Raw genomic sequence first — 21,367 nt, forward strand, 5'->3', positions numbered from 1 at the left:
CCCTGTGCTCCTGGGCTCACAGCTACCACCAACCAGTGTATATCAAGGGCCAAACTCTACCTCAGCTTTCTTCGCACCTTCATCTAGAGCCTTCCGGAGGTCTCCAGATCGTGCTGCAGTGGCCACAGATTTCAGCGGCCACAGGCCCTCTTTTCTGGGAAGGCACCTCTTTGTCACAATGGCAACAACTTCCCTGGGCTCCCGGCCAGGCCCAGGGAGAAAGGGGGCAGGCCACTCAGGACCCTCTTTCACTTCTATTGGGACTACAGAGAAGCCGCCGGGAGCGTCAAGGCTGGGACCGTGTTCCAGAGGCCTCTTGGGTGTGCTTCTCTGCCCTGAGCTGTTCTGGAGGGAGGGGGAGGGGGCCAGAGGTGGGCAAGCCCCCATCCACCGAGGACTAGGGTGCACCATGCTGAGGTAGAGTTTGGCACTTGATACTCACTGGCGGATGGTAACTCTGAGCCCCAGGAGCACAGGGACATCCATCTTTTCACAGGGGCCCCGTACAGAGCCACATGCTCAGGGGCCCAGCCTCCCCACCGTGGGAGCCGCCAGCCCAAGGATGGCTTGGCCTGTTCTCGACGCGTCCAGTGGGATTCTCCCACATCGCAGGAGATGCCGTTAAAGGAAACTTTCTACGATGAGAGTCATGGACGGTGTCTTTGTGTGGCCCGAGAGCCCTAAGCAGAACAGCCCCAACAGAGGGAGACCTAGTGATGGGGAAAGGCCAGGCCTTCTGTCTGGTGCAGGGGCGGAAAGGTCCCAGGGCCATGACCAGCGCCCTGTGCTTTCCATGCCAAGACCTCCAAGGAGGGGCGTCCCCTCCACCATGATGGCCTTGTTTCAGCAATGAGGAAACAACTACAGGCACCCCAGATAGGGCAGGGCTTCCTGAGGCGACAGGCAGGGCTGTCCCCATCAGCACTTCACTCTTCGGGCCCACTCCCCCGCGACACACATACACACACAGACACACGTGCATATACCCACCAGAGACATACACACACGCACACACATGTACACAGACACACACATACACAGAGAGGCATAGACACACAGGCACACACACACGGGACAGACACAGACACACAGAGACATACACACATAGAAACAAAACCAAATGCACAAGCTTGACCTTCATGCCTCTGCACCTGCTTCTTTTTCCTCCTAGAAAGATTTACCACCCCTCCCAACCATTCATCCATCCTCCCCCCCAGCCCCAGCCACAACTCAGTGGTGCTTCCTCTGTGACGCCTTCCCGGCCCCTCCCTCCTCTGGATTTTCATACAACTTTGCACAAACATCTGCTGTAGGACGTGGCTGCCGGCTCACAAACGTGCCCCTCCTACGAGACTAAGGCTCTTTGAGATCAAAGCTCTCATCCCTTTCGTCTTTGTCTTTGTATCCCAAGCACAAGGTAGGGCATCCCATGTATTCAAACATAGTTAAAGAAGGGGAGGGAGGGAGGAAGCATGGATGGAAGGAAAGGAGGGAAGGAAGGAGAAAGAGGGAGAAGAAGGGAAGAGGAGAAGAGGGGAGAAGAGGGGAGGGAAGGGAAGGATGGGAAGGGAATTGTAGCCGCCTCTCGCTGTGGACGTCTACATGCCGTTAGCTCCAGATACGGTAATAACCTCACTAACTTCTTTGTTTTTATGGAGAGGGAAGGAAGAACCAGATACACCCGTCACTATTCATGGTTCCAACTTTAGTTCGTGGGTGACTCCTGTGCGGCCACTCAGAGTTTGGGATCGTTTTTCTTTGATTTTACTTTCCATCTTGATGGAGAAAGAACGGTTATGGCTTCTGCTTCACTGGTGTTTTTGTATGGGTTGCAATTTAGAGGGAAAAAGTTTATTTAAACTTGCCATGTTACAACAATAATGTACACTCCAAGAAAAACAATGCCTTCATTATGCGCACCTTCATTAGGAAAACGTCAGCACTGCAGTTACGAGCTTTCTGATAAGAGGAAATTGTTCCCGTATGTATCTTACTGCTCTGTCCTAGTCCTTCCTTCCTCAGCGTTAAAATCACCTGTTTCACTATTTATGAAACAGATTTCTTCTTTCGTTCTATTGCTTTGCCCACCCTTACAGGTTTTTCTTTTTTCTCTCTCCCGGAATCTGCAGGGCAGGTGCAGACCTGGGCTTCCCCAAACCCCACACTCTGTTTGTGGCCAGAGGGACCCAGAAAGCTCCTGGGGAAATCTTCTCCCTGTGCCTGTGATGGGCAAGGATGAGGTTCCAGGGGAAAGGCTTCAAGACCCCAGACACTCTCTTTCCCCCCCCCCCCCCAGAAAGCCAAAGGCACCAAAACACCAGCAGTGTCTGAAATGAGGCAGAGACTTGAGAGAGAAGCCAGAGCGCTCACCAGAGCAAAGGAGTGATGTTGCATTGGCACCAGCGGGGTGTTTAAATACATTAATTAATCCCAAAGTAACTCACTTCTCTTTTCTTTAATTTATTTATTTTGAGAGAGAGAGAGAATGAGCACATGGGTACGCATGAGCGGAGGAGGGGCAGAGAGAGAGGAGAGAGAGAATCCCAAGCAAGCTCCCTGCTGTAAGCACTGAGCCCAACCCCAGTCTTAACCCTATGACCCCAAGGTCGTGACCTGAGCTGAGATCAAAAGTCGGACACTTGACCGACTGAGACACCCGGATGCCCCCAAAGTAACCCACTTCCACAGATGAAGAAGCCAAGGCTCATAGAGGTTAAGAAACAATAATCACCCAATAAAGAGTCTGATGCCCACAATGGACAGGCGCTAAGGATGTTCAGGGAACAAAGCAGGCTGACTTCTGTTTCGATGGAGCAGGCATTGTAGCCGGAAGCGAGGGGCAATAAAACAATAAACATAATTATACGTAAAATAAAGACCAAGTTAGAAGGGAGATCAATACGAGAAGATGGGGCATACAGAAGGTAAAGGGCCATGGGAATACCTGTCATGGGATCAGGGAAGGGGGGATTTAAATTAGGATGGCCGAGGGACACCTGGGCGGCTCATTCGGTTAAGTGTCTGACTTTGGCTCAGGTCATGATCTCATGGTATGTGAGTTCCAGCTCCACGCTGGGCTCTGTGCTGATCGCTCAGAGCCTGGAGCCTGCTTGAGATTCTGTGTCTCCCTCTCTCTCCGCCCCTCCCCTGCTCAACCCTGTCTGTCTCTCTCTCAAAAATAAACATTAAAAAAAAAAAAGAAAAAAAGAAAAAAAAAGGATGGCCAGGGTAGACCTCACCCAAAAAGCAACATGACAGAGTTAAGCGTGTCAGCACCGTGGATATCTGGAGAAGTGTTCTAGGCAATGGGGCTTGAGGTGCAAAGGGCCTGTGGCTAAAGTGGTCAGTGAGGGGGAAAGTCTCTAGGAAGGTGGTCACAAGGTCAAGGGGGAATATCGATCACGGGGAGGCCTGACCACAGGGTCCTTCAAGCCATTGTAGACTTTGACTTTTACTCTGAATGAAACAAGGGAGCCAAAGCAAGGCTCTGAGCACAGGAAAATTATGATGTGAGTTGTATTTTTTTTTAAGTTCATGTATTTATTTTGAGAGACAGAGAGAGTGAGAGCGAGCCAGGGAGGGGCAGAGAGAGAGAGAGAGAGAGAGAGAGAGAGAGAATCCCAAGCAGGCTCCATGCTGTCTGCGCAAAGCCCAACGTGGGGATGGAACTCACAAACCTTAAGATCATGACTGAGCCGAAATCAAGAGTCAGACGCTCAACCAACTGAGACACCCAAGCACCTGAGTTGTATTTTAAAGGATCTCTCTGGTTGCTGAATTACATCACGGCGAGCAAACGTAGAAGAAACACACTTAGTTAAGAAGGCAGTTGCAATAATCCAGGTGAGATAAGATGGTGGCTTGGGCCAGGGTGTGTCCCGTGGGTATCTGGAGGCAGGGACAGAAGAGTGTTCCAGGCAGTAGACACAGTAAGAAGTGGTCAGATCCCGGATGTATGTGGAAAGAAGAGGCAGCAAAGCTTCCTGTTTAAGCAGGTGTGACAGGGGAGAGAAAGAGAGAGGTCAAGGGGGTCTCCAAGTCTTTTTGGCCCAAGCAAATGTCAGCACATGTTCATCTGAGATGTTATTGGACACCCAAGAGGAGATTTTGCGGGCGGTTAGCTAGGAGTCTGCAGTTAGGGGGCGGTTCCGGGATGGAGGTGTGCATTTGGAAGGCAGGAGCCCAAGACGGGATTTGAAACCACGAGGCTGGATGAGATCACAGGGCATTAGGGAAAATAGAAGCACAAGGAGGAGCCAGGGTGGCGGCATTGCAGGCTCAAAGGCTGGAAAGGAGAGAATAAACCAGCAAAAAGACCCAGGAAGGGTGCCAAGTGAGAGAGGAGAAAAAAGCAGAGCATTGTGATGCCCAGGAAGCCAGGCGGAAGGAAGTGTTTCGAGGAGGAGGGGGAAGCGGTCATCTGTGCCCCATGCTGTGAGTGAGACCTAGTGGGGCTGGGGGAGGGGCAGGAAATGACTATGGAGTTGAGCCAGGTGCTCAAGGTCCTCCAGCCAGGGCATGACAGCTGGCATTCGGTCCAGGTCTGCCCCACAGGCAGACTCCAGGGTTTGTCGGTTTCACAGCTTTTCAGAAGGGAGCCATTCAGAAAATCCTCCCTTTTTTCACCTAGTGGACGTTCTCCCTCAAGGCTGGAGCGAGGTCTTGACATTTGAGCCAGACACACGCAGGGAGCAGTATAACATGAAGAGCAGATTTGGGGATCGAAAGCGCTCTGTTCAAGGCACACGACTCGGCCATGACAGGACCTCAGACAGGGCATCCCATCTCTCTGAGCCTTGATCTCCTCATCGGGAAGCAGGGATGACCATACCCACCTCTCATGAGTGGGTGCCACAGACTCGCAGTAAGCAAGAATGGCTGGCTGGGGGTTCAGCAATCCCCCATTATCTCCCACCTCCTCTTGAGAAACGGGGAGTCCACTTACTTCCATATTAACACAAATCACTCCAGGAGAGTGTGTTAGCCAGGAGGTGTTTCTTGAGTACCTGTTCTTTTCTTTTTCGAGTTTATTTATTTATTTTGAAAGACAGCGGGAGAGCACAAGTGGGGGAGGAACAGAGAGAGAGAGAGGGAGAGAGAGAGAGAGAGAGAGAGAGAGAGAATCCCGAGCAGGCTCCACACTGTCAGCAGCGAGCCTGATGTGGGGCTCGAACTCATGAACCATGAGATCATGACCTGAGCCAAAATTAAGAGTCGGATGGTTAACCAACTGAGTCACCCAGGCGCCCCCTGAGTGTCTGTTCTGAGCGAGGCATGAACTGCTGCAGACCAGCGGACAGCAGCAGGCCGACCCTGAGGGACGTCTGGAGAGATGTCTGGACCTGCCGGGATTTCTGTTCGGAACCACGCCTGGACCGTTGCCTCATGGAGGGGGGATGGTGGGGGCACACTAGTGTGCATTTCCTGGTAGGGTCAGAGACAGAGCAGGGCTTAGGGCCCTGCCCCCCCCCCCCAGAAACCCGCTGATGTTTACCCCCCATGTTTATCTGGGACTGTGGGTTGAAGGGCTGTTTCCAGGCAACAAGAGTAAGGGACTCTATCCAGTGCCGCGTATAAGGATGGTTGAAGGTGTATGTGTGAGTGCGTGTTCTTACATGTGTGTTTTAACAAGTGTGGGGTGTACAGGGCGTGACGGCACATACGTGTGACTGTTCAAGGGCGCTCACGGGCGTGCGTGTGCCCTCGAGTGAGCACGGGTGTGTGTTGTGCTGTCCCGTATCAGCTACTCCTTGCATAAGCTGGTAGCAAAAGGAGGCGATGGGCGAAGGCCAGAGGTCTGAGGAGCACGGTCGATGTCATGGGAGAAGTAAAGTGTTCAAGGACTCTGCTGGCTATGCTGTCTCCTGTCACACGTGGGAATGGGCCTGCCACCTCCCCGGGCCTGAACATCACATCCTCCCCTTGCACAGCAGCAAGTCCGTGGAAGGCTCCCATCTTGGTTTCTGTGGCCAAGACCCAGGAAGCCTGACTCTGTCCGGACCTCTCCAGGCCTCTCTGTCCAGGCCTCTCCGTGTTCACGCTGAGGACAGAGTTCCGAAGAGCCGGGAATCCTGGGCCACACCCAGGTGCCAACCAAGGCCACTGAGGCAGGGGCTCCCATCCGTCCCGACAAGCCTGGAGCTCTGTACTTCCCTCTGCAATAAACCAAAGTCACAACTCCCCACCTCCTGCCCTTGGAAATGAATCATTTAAGATTCCCCTTTCATTCTGGAGCCTTTCAAACAGCCTCATGAGCTGTGAGCATGTCTCCCAAGGTAGAATTTAAGGCAGCTGCAAAATGCCTCGATATTTTCAGCGGCCTTATTGTGCTTAAACTCGTTAGAGAGGCCATGGAGTTAATTAGTATATAGATTTTCCCATAGAAAGCTAATTTTCAGAGTGATTTGCAGCCACTGGGTCTGTAACAGACTGCAATCTATTTTCTTCCCAACTTTTTTCTTCCCCAGAGAAAAGCCCAAATTGCAGTGACCAGGTGACTTCCATACCTCAGTCCCAGCCCACCCCTTCAGAGCCCCGAAAGGCTGGCAGCTTCCCCACAGTCCTGTCCGACTCCCAGGCTCTCGGCCAATCACCTTCTTCTCCATAGATGCCAGTGCTGGCTGGCCAAGCCGGCTTTCAGCAAGGGGTGCAGAGCCAGTGGGCTTCTTGCCGTGGTATACAGTGCAAGGGTCAAGTGCGTGAGCCTCGGGTCAGATAGACCTGGGACAACCCAGGCTCTGCCCTCCCGGCAGGTTATTTAACCTCTCCATATTTCACGTCCCTCACCAGGCAAGTCGGGAGAGTAGATCGCTACTTCGTAAGGATCATAAGGATTCACACATAAGGATTACGAGGATCGTTATTAACATTAATCTTTAAAAAGGCAAACCTTATTGGTGCTTCCAGTGCTCTAAGCCCTGTGCGGTAAGTACCTTATTAAATTCTCGTTAAATCCTTATTAGCTCCTTATTTTGTGGGAGGAAACGGAGGTGCAGAGAGGTTAAGTAACTTGCCCAAGGTCACACAGCTAGCTGGTGACTCACAGGGCCTTGAATCTAGGTCTGCCGAATTCCAGAGCTAAAAATACGTGAAGTAACTCATGGAAAATGGCAGCTGCTATTATTGTTACTATTCTTGTGAACGTGGCTACTCCTGTCACTTTCCCCCAGAATTCTGAGCCCCGCCCCACTTACATTTCACAGCAATAAGATTCTGGCATCCTGTGCTCCCAATGGCAGAGAAGTCAGAGAATCACAGGTCCTGGAGCTGAAAAGCCCCTTGGAGCTTGTGGAATCCATCCCTTCCCCACCGGACGGCTGGGGAAGTTGAGGCCCGGAGAGGCTGACAGACCTACCAAAGTCTGTGGAGTAGTTCAGGCCCCAGGACCGCTGACCGCTGGCCAATCTTTTTTTTTTTTTTTTCTCTGCCCAGAGCCTGCTGCTTTGCCGTATCAGGACTCAGAGCTCCTCAGAGGGCCTCTCAAAATGTGAAGCCAGGGGATGGGCTGACACCTGACAGCCTGGTGATGGTTTGGATGGTTTCTGAAGCCCTCTGCTGAGTGAAGGCAATATTAGTCACCAGAGATCGGTGCGCGTCGGAGAATCCTTGTCAGAAAATGTGATGACTTAGTGGCCTGAAAATGTGTTTCCCTGGCTTATCACACATCTGGCGTTCCAGCAGAGCAGCCCCTGGGCTGGGGAGGCAGTCGGCCTCAAGAATTTGCACAGATATTGGTGTTTATCAGAAGAAGTCCAAATGGAGGCTGAGCCACGAGGGTGACAGGGGTAATAGCTTGAGAACATGCCGATGGCGATAAGGAACCAGTAGCTTCTCATCACCCCAGGGACCTCTCCCACCACCTCAAACCTGCAGCCCTGTCTGCTCCTGGCTTTAGGAGGTGATTACATTTGCTCTTTTGACCAGTGGTGAAGGGAGGGAGAATACATTTTCTTTGACTGGGGAAAAGCCGACAGATTTCCCAGAAATGTGCTTCTGTCCCATTGCAATTCCACTTAGCAAGTATTTACCGAGTACCTGGGAGCCAGGCGCTGCCCTTCTGCGTGCCAGGCTCCACGAATGCCTACTTTGTGCCATGCCTTGGGATAGGGGATCGCCCGCACACCCCGGGACCTACATACACTAAGGAAGCACCTGGTATGTGCCAGCCCCCGGAATGGCCAGGCTCCCGTGGCGTCCCACGTTCTGTATTGTGTGGGCACCTCCAGCATGTGCCGTAAGTACAAAGTGCTGCGCCATAAAGCACAATCGGGGATCATCCCTGCCTATAAGGTAGTTTGCAATTTAGGGAAAAAGACATATGACCCGGTGGCTAAAATGTCCCCTGGGCCAGCTTTTGCCAGTTGGTTTACAAAGTCCTGTAGGGACCTAGACAGGTGAGAGATTCACTCGGCCTGGGGCAGCGCTTCCTGAGAAGGTCACCTTCGAGGTGGGCTTGGAAGGATGACTAGGAGTTCGCCGGACAAGCAAGGCAAGAGCATTCCAGGAAGAGAGAACAATTGAAGGAAGGGAAGAATTACAGTGCCTAGCTCATTTGGGGACCGGCAAGCCGGCCAGGGCTGGGGGGAGTGGGTGGTGAGGAGACAGCAGGAGGTGAAGCTCCAAGGAGACGCTGGGGTCATCTTGTGAGGGGTCATCCATGCTCTGAGGAGCCCTTTGGGTCTGCCGCGGACCCTTAGAGGGATAGGTTCCGGGGTTCCCACCCATATTTCAGCCGGATGAGCTCCAACTTCATTTATTTCCTATATTACACATCTGTGGAAGAGGATACTTGAAAACAGGATTTGGCAGCTAAAAAGAAGGAAGGGGAGGGGACGGGAAGAAAGAAAACCAATAGCGTTAGGTTCAAATTCCATAGGATGTAAGAGGAATCCGAGGCCCTGAGAGGTTAACTGACCCACACACGGTCGCACACGAAATTTACGGCCAAGCTGGGAGTAGAACCCCGATCTGCCAGCTCCAAGTCACTGTTTCCACATTTGACCTTGAGGCTGCCCGGGACCGGGACTCAAGATCGGCTTCCGCTAACCACAGATGCCCCACAGCCTGCTGGATGCAACAGTAGCCACCTCTCCCAAGTCCCAGAAAGCACCGAGCCGATGGACAAAACGCTTCCCATTTGCAACATTTCTGCCATAAAAGGCTCCAAAGCCTTTGTCCGGGCATGCCTCTGCGCTTAGGCAGGCCTGATGAAGATTGCATCCTGATAGGCAGTTCGTGTGCGGAGTCTTCCTGGCATCTGAAGTCATGACTTCCAGCTACTCCGTCATTTTCAGATGAGGAATCTGAGACCCAGAGGGAAGAGCCATCATATTCTAGGTCCCACGGAGGGCAGCGTGGAGCCAAGCCCGGACGCCAGGTCTGTGGGCCCGACCAGGGTGCCCCACGGGGTGTCTGCCACCACCAGGTCCTAGGAGGCACTGAGGAAGCCCGCCGAATGCCAGCGATTAGGACAGCAAACAGGTCTCATGGTTTTTGCTCAGCATGGTTTGCAGCGAACCTTGTGCGAGTACCTTCATGGGACAGTCAGGCCTCAGCCAGACTCGTGAACACTCCAGACACGTTAGGGTTTGATCCCTTTTCAATCTGACAGGTTTAAAGGATTTGTTTAGGGGTGCTTAGATGGCCCCGTCGGTTGAACGTCCAACTCTGGATTTCAGCTCAGGTCATGACCTCACAGTTGCGTGGGTTCGAGCCCTGCATCCAGCTCTGCACTGACAGTGCGGAGCCTGCTTGGGATTCTCTCTTTCACCTTGTCTCTGCACCTCCCTTGCTTGCTCTCTCTCTCTCTCTGTCTCTCGCAAAATAAATAAATAAGCTTTAAAAAAATGAAGGATTTGTTTAGCAGATATTTGGGGGAGAAATTGAGTCCTGCCTGATGAGGGAAGGGTGAGGCAGATGCTAGGCCTCTCCTGCTTTCTGCCATGCCCTCATTGTCCCGGCAATTCTGTTCCACCCCAAACTTGCATACCTCCACTTAGCAAAGTGAACGTCCTGCATTCAACTGACCCACGCTCCTTAGAAGGCAGGTTAGAAGCCGCCGACTTTTCCTTTGGTCTTAGAGGGAGGCTGCAAGGAGACATCTTATTCCCAACCCCCTTCAGCCACATCCAGTGTCCTCCCTGGGACAAGTAATGGCAAACATAATTGTCCCTGTCCAGGTGCATTTCTAGTGTTTAGCGTACCCTAGCCTTGGCCAGTAGGAGCTCCCATGGCAAGATGGATCAAGCCCTGACCTCAAGAATGAACATTTATTTTAGTACCTACCACGTGCCAGGCACTGGCGAGCAACTTTCATATCCATTCTCTCTTCAAACTCAAAATGGCCCCATGGGGCGCCGGGATGGCTCAGTCGGTTAAGCCTCCGGCTTCAGCTCAGGTCATGATCTCCTGGTTCATGGGTTTGAGTCCCGCGTCGGGCTCTGTGTCGACAGCTCAGAGCCTGGAGCTGCTTCAGATTCTGTGTCTCCCTCTCTCTGCCCCTCCCCTGTTTGCTCTCTCTCTCTGTCTCTCAAAAATGAATAAACATTAAAAAAGATAATGAAAATAAATTAAATAAATAATAAGTAGATAGATAGATAGATAGATAGATAGATAAACTCACCATGGCTCCAAGATATTGGTATCACCATCCTCACTTCACAGATAAAGAAACTAAGGCTCAATGTGGTCACTTGTCTGAGGTCCTGGGTTTATTCCCAGTTCTGCCATTTCCCTGCACCAGGGGGTGGGATTCCTTTCTCCCTCCCAGTATGAGTCCGACTTCCCGGATGATGCAAATGGGCTTTGTAGGTATAGACCTGCCTTTGCATCCCTTCAGGCCCTGGTTACTCAGAAAACCAATCCCTTCTCCCAAGGTCACTCAACAACCCTAGGGTGGGGGTGCAGACCTCACAATTGCAGGCCAGGCGGGCTTTCTGGGGTGCTCTGCCCTACAAGCCCAGCTCCCCATATGGCCCTCCCGTTCCCAGAGACTGGCCCCCTCACTCCCTGACTGCTGGTTCATTCCCCCAAGGGTTAAAAATGGGAGCAAAATAATTTATTTCAAGATCTTCAAAAACAAATTCAAATTTTTTTTTAATTATGTCAAATTAAGGCCATTAAAAGTTAAGCTGTGTACCGAGAGCATTTTCCTGGGAAAGGTGCTGTAACATCATTATTTCTCCCCAAAACGCACTTACTGTACATTTCTCAAAGCCATCAGCCTTGATTGAAGGCTAATGAAAAAGCTGTCCTGCGTCAGTTTATTTCTTGTATCCATTAAGAATAATTACGGCTGAACAATTTTTGATGCCTGTAACCTTCGAAAGCGTTGCTAATGGCATTATAAATTGCTCCTTGTCCAATGACTACAGCGAGATGCTTAATTCAAAGGCGCTCTGTCAACAGGACTGATTTGTGTGGCTAATGAGTGCGTTTAAAACAACAGCCTCAGCTCATGCATCCGAATGTCAATAAGAGGACGAGGTTCAATAAGGAGGCTTGTCCGTAATAATTAGCAGGGACAAGTGCTCTGGATCAGGCCCACTGTGGCTTTCACAGCCCTGTTCTCAAGACATCACCAGCATCCCTGGGGCCCGGACGCAACCCTTCCCTCCTGGGCTGGGGTTGGAGCCAGGACCCAGAAGACCAAGGCAGGGGTCGATGGCAGAGGGGGAGGTGTTGGCCGGGAGGAGTGTTCAAGGTGGTGATAAGAAGACGGCTAGCGACCACCTATCAAGCACGTAGTCCTTAATTCTGTAGACATTTAACGAGCACCTGTTGGGGGGTGAGTTGGTGGGAGGTCAAACTGCAGGGGTTGGCAGAGACCCAGAGAGTGAGGGGTGGGGGGACGTGGGGCATGGGCGGGAGGGAGAACAGAAGGATGGAAGCATTTCACTGTGCAAGTCTCTTCCCAGTCTCAGAATGCCCTCTCCGTTCCCAGTCCTTAATGTCTCAGTGCCAATGCCATCTCCCTCCCCCCCCCCCCCCCCCAGGAAGTCTGCCCTGATTTCTCCTTGCTTTCCTGGCCAGCCACAACCCCCAGCTAGCATCAAAGCTGCCCTCGTTAGCATTTCCTTGCTTCCTGCATATATTCTAGACACTCATCCCCTTAAGAATAGAGATAGAATGGGGCACCTGGGTGGCTCAGTCAGTTAAGTGTCCCACTTCAGCTGGGGTCATGATCTCATGGTTCATGAGTGCGAGCCCCACATCGGGCTCTCCGCTGTCAGCTCAGAGCCTGCTTTAGACCCTCTGTTCCCCTCTCTGCCTCTCCCCTGCATGTGCTCTTTCTTTCTCTCTCAAAACATAAATAAACTTTAAAAGAAATAAAAAGTTTATTAAAGTAGAGACGGAGTGTCTTCATTCTTTCTTGGCCCAAAGGCAAGCACAAATCTGGATATGTAGATAGCCCTCACTCAGGGTGTATTAGCTGTTCCATTTAACTCTTCCCGGTTTTCCCACTGCTGCTGTCATTCCCATAGTTAGCTCTTACTGCACCAACGTTAAGATGGGGGGCCAGGGGTCGTGGGAGCAGGAGAGAAGATGCCAGAGTTGGAGGTGCTTAGAGATGAGACAACATGAGCCCTGCCCCCCAGGACCCCCACCCTCCTCCTGGACAGAAATGCACACGTGTTTGTTAAACAGCACATCTTGGGGAACCTGGGTGGCTCAGTCAGTTGGGTGCCCAACTTCGGCTCAGGTCAGATCTCATGGTTCGTGAGTTCAGGCCCTGCGTCAGGCTCTGTGCTGAGAGCTCAGAGCCTGGAGCCTGCTTCGGATTCTGTGTCTCCCTCTCTCTCTGTCCCTCCCCCTGCTTACGCTCTGTCTCTCTCTCTCTCTCTCTCTCTCTCTCTCTCTCTCTCAAAAATGAATAAACATTTTTTTAAAAAGTTTAAAAAAAAATAAAAATAAAAAAAATAAACAGCACATCTTGCCCGGTGCTAGGGTCCAAGGCCTACGCAAGAGAGTATGAGAAACGAGGCCTTGAAGGCCCAGGTAAGGCATCTGGGTTTTATTTTTTTTTTTTTTTTTTTTATTTAAAAAATTTTTTTTCAACGTTTATTTATTTTTGGGACAGAGAGAGACAGAGCATGAACGGGGGAGGGGCAGAGAGAGAGGGAGACACAGAATCGGAAACAGGCTCCAGGCTCTGAGCCATCAGCCCAGAGCCCGACGCGGGGCTCGAACTCACGGACCGCGAGATCGTGACCGGGCTGAAGTCAGACACTAAACCAACTGCGCCACCCAGGCGCCCCAAGGCATCTGGGTTTTAATACGCAGCTGAAGAAAAGCCAGTGGGTGACTTTAAGCTAAAGAGTGGCCTAGGCAGATACACTACGAGCAGATGCCTCTGACTACATTCAAGGAGTGGGTCAGAAGGAAAAAAGCGAGAGGGGAAGAAAGTGACCGAAAGCTCAAACCCCGGCTTGCCTGGGTTCACATCCCAACCCTGCTGTGAGATTTTGAGCAAGTTACCCTCTGTAGTACCTCTTTCCTCCTATAGAAGATGGGGAATAATAATGAACCGACCTTATGGGGTTCTAAGGAGGATTAAACGAGAAATGTGTGTGCAATGTTTTGTATGGTCCCCAGCACTTTTGACTTGGTATAGATACGGCGTATCAGACAGTAAAACAAACAAACAAATAAATAATCCTCATTTTCTCAAATGAGGAAACAAAAACGTGAAAAGGTAAAGTAACAGGCATTCTTAGCTAGTATGAAGCGTGAGAGCTTGGATCCCAAACCAGCATAGTTTCTTCTATGCCGCTCCAGCCCCATCGGGTGATTGTATGCAACAACCAGGGTGAACGTGTGTGTGCGTGCGTGTGTGCACATGTGTGTGCGTGCATGCAGGTGTCTGCAGGTGGGTATGGTGCAGCCACAAACCACTGTCAGATGTGGGACTTTGTCCCAGGACAGCCCTGGGCCTGCTAGGAGGGTTCCAGGTGTTTGCCTGCAGGAGCCAAGGGGAGCAGATTCAGTGGGGGCAGCTCCCTCCCGCCTGACGGCGCCCAGGCCTCCGGGGGCTCGCCAGGTGCGGGAGGCAGTGGGCAGGTTTCAGAGGACAGGCTGTCATGATCTGTCTCCCCCTTTTGATGACAAGCCTCAGATTTCTATCTTAGCAGAGAGGTGCTAGGGAAATCCCGGGAGGAAATGATAAACGGGGTGTTTGTTCCAATCAATCTCCAAAGAGAGATTTTGTTCCGAAAGCCCTTCACTCCTGCTCCTGCCAAGAGATAGCGAGGAAGCAGGTGTTTAGATGTGTGCTCGGGTCTTCCGTTTCCTCCAGGCAGCGGGCGCCTGAGCAGTCCGGTCTGTGTCTCGGTGAGTGGAGGGCAATTTTTTGTCACCTCGGTGAACCTCTAGAATCATCTGACACTTCTAATCTGGAAGTGTTCCCTTCCTCCGGCTTCCGAGTTTCCTCCAAAATCTCTGGCGGGGATTTCTTCTGGAAGGGATTTCTTCCTCCACCTTGCTCTTAACTGCTCATGTTCCTCTCGCTCCCATCCCGTGCTCTCACTCCACGCCTTCTCCTTCAGGTTCATCCAGCCTTTCGGCTTCCTGTGTCACCAAAAGGCCACTGGCCCCCAAATCGCCCAACCCAGCCGGTGCTTACCTCACCCCACAGAGCAACTGCCTTTTTTGAACACCACTGCTCAGATGTCTCACCGGGAAACACGGGCTCACCATGTCCAAAGCAAAGGTCACCGTCGTCCTGCCCAATCAGCTCTCTTCCTGTGTTCACCATCCCACTAAGTAACACCAACATCCATCCAGTGGGTGGAGAGAGAAACTGAGAAGCAGGAAAATCTGGGTTTAGATCCAGGCTCTAGAACTTACCTGCTGTGTGGGACGCCTGGGTGGCTCAGTCAGTTAAGTGTCCGACTCTCGATTTCGGCTCAGGTCACGATCTCACGGTTTGTGAATTCGAGTCCCGCTCGAATTCCCGCAGAGTCAGGCTCTGCGCTGATGGCGTGGAGCCTCCTTGGGATTCTTTCTCTCCCTCTGTATCTGCCCCCCAACCCCGCACAATAAATAAACATTTAAAAAAATTTTTTTAAATGTTTATTTATTATTGAGAGACAGAGGGAAACAGAACATGAGTAGGGGAGGGGCAGAGAGAGGACTAGACCCAGAATCTGAAGCAGGCTCCAGGCTCTGAGCTGTCAGCACAGAGTCTGACGCGGGGCTTGAACTCACAAACCGGGAGATGGTGACCTGAACCGAAGTCGGATGCTTACCTGACTGAGCCACCCAGGTGCCCCAATAAATAAACATTTTTAATAAATAAATAAATAAACAAACCCAGCTGTGTGATCTTAGCAAATTGCTTATCTTCTCTGAGCCTCAGTTTCACCATCTGTAAAAGAGGGACAACAATCATTCCCATGTGGTGAGCTGTTGGGCACCATAAATAAGTTAATACATGTAAAGTGTATTCACGAATAACCTCCACATCCAGTTAGTCACTAATTGGACCAGTTCTGCCCCCTAAATGTTTCCTGATCTTTCTCTTCCACCACCCTGTCCTTCCACCTAAGTTCAGGACTTACTTCAAAAACTGCCTGACTGTTCGGCCTTCCATTGATTGTGTCCCCTTCATTATACACGCAGAGTACTCTAGAGGACAGATGATGTCATGACCCTCTGGGGCTCCTCATCGCCGTTGAGACAAAGTTCAAGTTTCTGAACCCGGTTTTGTCAAACGAGGCCCTTCAGCATTGAAGTACTCGCTCTTTTCCCAAAAAGTAAGTCCTCTGGGACTTGCATGGGATAGTCCCACCTCCCTGCCCACCTCATCTCAACGAGTCCTGCCCATTCTTCCAGCCTGGACGTGGGCATCGCCCTCTTGGGGGCCCTCTCAGGGGGATGCTGTGGTGTACCACCCGGAACCCCTCTCAGGACCAAGCCTGTCATTCCCCAACCACCGGGAGCGGGAACTCCAGCTGGTCCCCCAGGAGATGCTCTGGACATCCCCTGTCCATAATTCTGGACAACTCTGGCCTTCCCAGCTCCACGGCTCTCCGTGGGATTGGGGATCACAGCTTCTGCAGTGCTTAGCGGTTAAGCCTCTCCCCCCTGCCAAGACTGATCCCCTCTCTTCCTCCTGGAAGAGCTCCCTGGAGACTCTCCCCACCCAGTGCCCACCTCAGAGCCCACCTCCAGGGACGCCGACCCAAAACACCTCCTAGAATGCCCCTCCACCCCGGCTGGACTGCGTTCGCTTTCTTGGAGTCCCCAAAGCCCTTCTGAGCCCCTGTGTCAATGCTCCTATGATATCGGATAAAATTACGTGTCCCTGTCTATCTCCCACCAAGTGGAAGTTCTCCAGAGGAGCCACACTTGTTCGTCTCTGTCTCTACAGTGCCTGGGTTGGCGCCGGGAATGGCCCCCTGATACACAGCCTCAGAAGTCTTTATGTAACCATTTCAAGCAAGGATTTTTGATGTGGCTTATGAAATAAATCCCTGCACGTCCTGTTCTGGGCTATTACCAAATAACAGATAAAATGGACATTCCAGAACTTCGTGCCATCCCCTAACCTGAAGGATGGAGAAGCCTTGGTGGGGCGGGTGGGGAGACGGGACTCGAGACTTGAGAAGACACGACACAGACTGGGGAGAGCGCAGGGATCGGGGAGGAGATGAGGGTTAGTGGGCAATGGCACCAGCCACACGCTCAGCAGTGGGAAACACCCCACCTTTCACACTCTGATGTAGCCGCTCGGGTGGCAAAATAGTCATATCAAATATGCCTGTGCTCTAGCCTGGCACATGTTGGGCGCTCCCTGAGACCTGTTCAATGGCTCCTAGTTAAATGTCCCCAGGATAAAGCCTGGACTGCTTGGCAAGTCCCGTCAGGTCCTCCCTCATCTGACCCTTACCCATCCTTCCCAGCCTTACTTCCTGCCACACCTCCATCATAGGACATCTACTCTGGCCCCTCCTCCAGCACACCACCCCTGTCTACATCCAGCTCCTGCCTGCACTGCCCTTCCCCACTTTTGCCGCCCAGCGAACTCCTATTCAGCTGAAGCTCCTCCCAGATCTCCCCAGGAGGACCAAGGCACTTGGTTCATTTCCTCTCCTCTTTTTTTTTTTTTAATTGTCAGAAAGGGTGCAAGTGAGAGGAGGGTGGGGAGGGAGAGAGAGAGAGAAAGAGAGAGGGAAGTGGGGCTCACCCAAAGCAGGGCTCACGCTCACCCGAAGAGGGACACAAGCTCACCCAATGTGGGGCTCGAACTCACGAACCATGAGATCACGACCTGAGCCGAAGTCAGTTGCTTAACCGAGACACCCACGTGCCCTCCTTTCCTCTTCTGATTCCTCTTGCCCCCTTTTGAATGGGGCTTGTGTGTTGTCTGTCTCCCCGAGCAAACTGTGAGCTCCCTGCTGATTCATCTCCGTCCCGAGTTCAGCACTTGACCTAACCCATAGCAGAAGCCCACACGCTGTTGGCTGCAAGGGTAAAAGACCTTTCTCTGCATCTGAGCTGGTGCAGGCCTGTCTGTGGACATGATCTTCAGCTCCCTGGGACATGGGTTGAAGGCTGAGCGCACCGTTGGTAGCTCCGGAAAGCATGGAGCTAGGGGCCTGGCCAAAGTCTCCAGAGAGGAGGAAAGAAGAAAGTAGCATGGACTGGGTGGTCAGAGTGACGAGTTTCCACGAAAGTTTCCCCCACTTGGGGGAGGTGGGACCAACAGTCTTGACACTACTTCATAGTTACAGTGTCCCTAGCGTGTCTGTCCCCACATCGTCCCTGTCTGTAGTATTTCTACTTCCCCACAACGCTGAAGCCAGGGTGAATGGTGGCCCTCTTTGACAGATGGTAACCGAGGCCCAGGGGTCTCCTGCATTCCTTCAGATCCAACATTCCTTGATTCAGTGGCTCTTCCTGGACCTTAGGCATGGAACCCAGTACCCACCCTGGCTCCGGCGTCTTTTGCTGGGAGTCCAAATCCTGCCAGAAAAGAGGCAGCAGGACTGACTGACGGAGGAGGCATTTCTTCTAAGGGGAAGAAGTTACTTCTAAGGGGAAGTTAGCCCCCCCAACCCTCCAAAGCTGGTTTGCATCTAATGACCCGCTCAGCCTGCCCTTCAGTTAGGGCAGGACTTATCAGCCACACATCGTTCTGTAAACCTCTCAGGGGCCTTAAGGCCAACCTTGAGCTGCTATTTGCAGGGAAGTGACGTAACATTCATGGCTGAGCTTCTGGAATTACCGAGTGTCGCAGATAGGAAGGCTAACATTGTTACCGCTACTGATGTTATTCTTATAGTTTTGTGGGTTTTTTAAAATAAAGTTCTGAGTCAGAATGAAGAGACGAAAAGGCAGTTTTAAAAAGTATTTCTTTATTTTTGAGAAAGAGCACAAGCAGGGAAGGGGCAGAGAGAGAGGGGGACAGAGGATCCAAAGCAGGCTCTGCACTGACAGCCCGACGTGGGGCTCGAACTCACAAACTATGAGATCATAACCTGAGCAGAAGTCAGACGCTCAACCGACTGAGCCACCCAGGGGCCCCTGTAGTTTTTAATTTTGAAGGAGAGTTCCTGGTATTCCCCTTTCATAGAAATAGACCCAAGAATCCGCCTGAATATGGGAGATTTCAACTAAGCCACAGAATAGATTCTGTGATTACTTTTTAAAATATTGGCTTTTCTTCTAGAAAAATCTGAGACTCGTTCGAGATTCAAGTAGAGAGATAAATGATCAAGATGATTTTAAAGTTCTGTTTTCCAATTAACATGCGCATATGTTTTCATTCATAAAGCACGTGTGGGTGCCAGGGGGGTGGTGCGTGCGGATGTACCTGGGATGTGACGCCTAAATTTTGAGTTCCCCAAGGGCAGGGACCTTTCCTGTCCCCCACACAGAGCCTGGCACATGACTGATGCTCAATAATTACTTGTTGAGTGAAAGAAAGTGAAGACAGTCCGGTCAATAAGAAAGAGCTGATGTAGCAACCTTCCCCCGGGCAGCGCCTTGACAGGCCGTGACCTTCTGTCAGTTAGCAGCAGTGGGGGTGGAGCAGGGCAAAGAAAGGGACAGAATGGCTAATGCTGTGATTCCCCAAAGTACCAGGGACTATTTCCCAGGGTTGTCACTGCCGCACCCCCCCCCCATTGGAGGTTGGCATCTTTTCGACACCCCCACATCTCACGCTCAGCCACTCGCGTGCGCGTGCACACACACACACAGCCACTCCTCTGAGGGCCTGAACCGCCTCTGTCCTCCCTGACACTCCGGGTCACTCCCCCTCACTCTCTGGCACCTGAGCACCTGGAACTTAGTCTACATCCTAGAGGACCTCCGTGCTGGTGCTGACGATCCATCCCACAGAGACTTAACTGTGCTACATTGGAAAATGGCCACACTTCTCTTCAGCCCCCCTCATCAGGAACAGGGGCCCGTTTCTCTGCTCCTTGACTGGGGGCTGGGCCCATGACTCACTTTGGCGTATAGAATGCAACAGAGGTGACGTTGCATCCATTCTCATTCCGGGCCCGAGTGAAGTTATGCCAGACACAATACACAGTCACCCCCAACACCTTAGGCAACAGCCAGTTGAACTTCAGACCCGTGAGTGAGGGCATCCTAGACCAGCCAGAGCCAGCCGCCGTGCTAGCTGACCTCAGTGAGCCCAGCCAAGACCAGCCAAGCCTGGCCAAGATCAGCAGAGCCTCTCAGCTGACTCTAGACTTGGAAGCAATAATAAGTTATGGTTGCTTTGAGCCACTAGGTCTGCGAGTGGTTTGTTACATGTCAGCAGCTCCCGCCCCCGCCTCCCGAAATGCGCCTTGGCCACCATTCCGTGATTTGGGAGCTGACATCTGTGACCTGGGCCTCCTGTCCACCCACCCACTGCTCTCTGACCTGAGCCTCACTCCCCTCCAGCCCCCTCACTCCCTTACTCTTCAGTTTCATCAGGGACCATTCTTCCCTCTGGTCTCTACCAATCTGCTTTCCCTCTCTTTCATTCCTTCCCCATCCCGCCACCATCCACTCTTTTGCCAAAGCTTTCAATTCTTTCGGCCCTTTGTCCTTCCATCACACCCTTAGAGAAACCCCGTTCCTGGGTCAATCTCACCGCCGACTTCTGTGCTTTGCACCCACGCTGCCAACCACTGCCATGGCCAATTGTCCGGCCTCGGGGGTGGCCCTCCCACAAACTCCTGGCCAGCACCCGGGCCCCACCGTTGCCCGGAAGGCCTCCGTGTTTGCCTGGTCAGCTTCCTGTCCTATGACCCTGAGACCTGTCCAAGCCTTCACCCTCCTCCTCTTCCTTTAATGCCCTACACACTCCACAGGCAGCTCACCTCCCGTTTCCTGGAGAGACAGGGCCACCCACATCCTACAGCTGCCTGTGCGTGTGCCTGCCTCCCCGTGCCCCTGTCTTCCTTTTAGCTTCCACAACCAGAAAGTCCTCCTTCCCACCTACAGTGACTCCAGGACAGTCAGTGTGCCAAGGTTGTTAGGAGCACCCATTCCAGTGTCAGACAATCTGAGTGGTTAGAAAGTCCCCTGCCCTTACGGCCTGGCCCTGCAGTGGACAAACGGCCTGGCAGGCTGAGAGCTGAGAGACCCACCCTTCTTCCAACAGAGCAGCATCTCTGTCTCTCTGTCTCTGTCTCTCTCCTCTCTTCCTATCTCTCTTGTGACTATTTCTCCAGGTAAGTGTGTTTCTCCCGCAGATTCCCACTGTGTGTGTGTGTGTGCATGCACACACACACACAGATGCACACACACACAGACGCGCACACACACACACTACAGAATGGGGGAGACAGCTGGAAGGGCGGTTATGGGCCTGGAGAGGCAGAGGCCTATCTGATCAGGGCCCAGCACACTTCAGTAAGGAGTCTAGGACAGATCCTGAGGGCACGAGGGAGCCTTATAGGAGTTTAGGCCAGGGAAGGATGCAGTCCAGTGTGCATTTCAGATAAATCACTGTGCAAGCAGAATAGGGAACCAGGTGAGACTGGAGACAAAGAAACAAGCGTGGCTCGTCCTGGGGGCCCCAGATGGAGATGAGGGAACTGAACCAAAGAGGGGCAGCAGGGTGAGGACAGAAGGGAGAGAAGGAGGCATGAGACAGCAGAGTTGGAGAGACAGAGGAAAGACACGTGAGAATGGACAAAAAGGAGACAACGGTACAGTGAGTGAGAGAGTCCAAAAGGCGTAGAGAACAAAGAGAGAAATAGACACAAAAATGGCAAAGCGGGAGAGGAAAGAAAAAGAAATTCCATCCCAGCGTGGAAAGTGGGAGGAACCCAACGGGAAATGTTGTGGTGAGAGTCTGGGCTCCTTGGAGCCCTCCCACCACCCTCTGCGTTGGGCCTCAGGTGCAGAGCCTGGGGGCAGA

Source organism: Prionailurus viverrinus, chromosome C1 (assembly GCF_022837055.1).
Source record: "Prionailurus viverrinus isolate Anna chromosome C1, UM_Priviv_1.0, whole genome shotgun sequence".
Taxonomy (NCBI): Eukaryota; Metazoa; Chordata; class Mammalia; order Carnivora; family Felidae; genus Prionailurus; species Prionailurus viverrinus.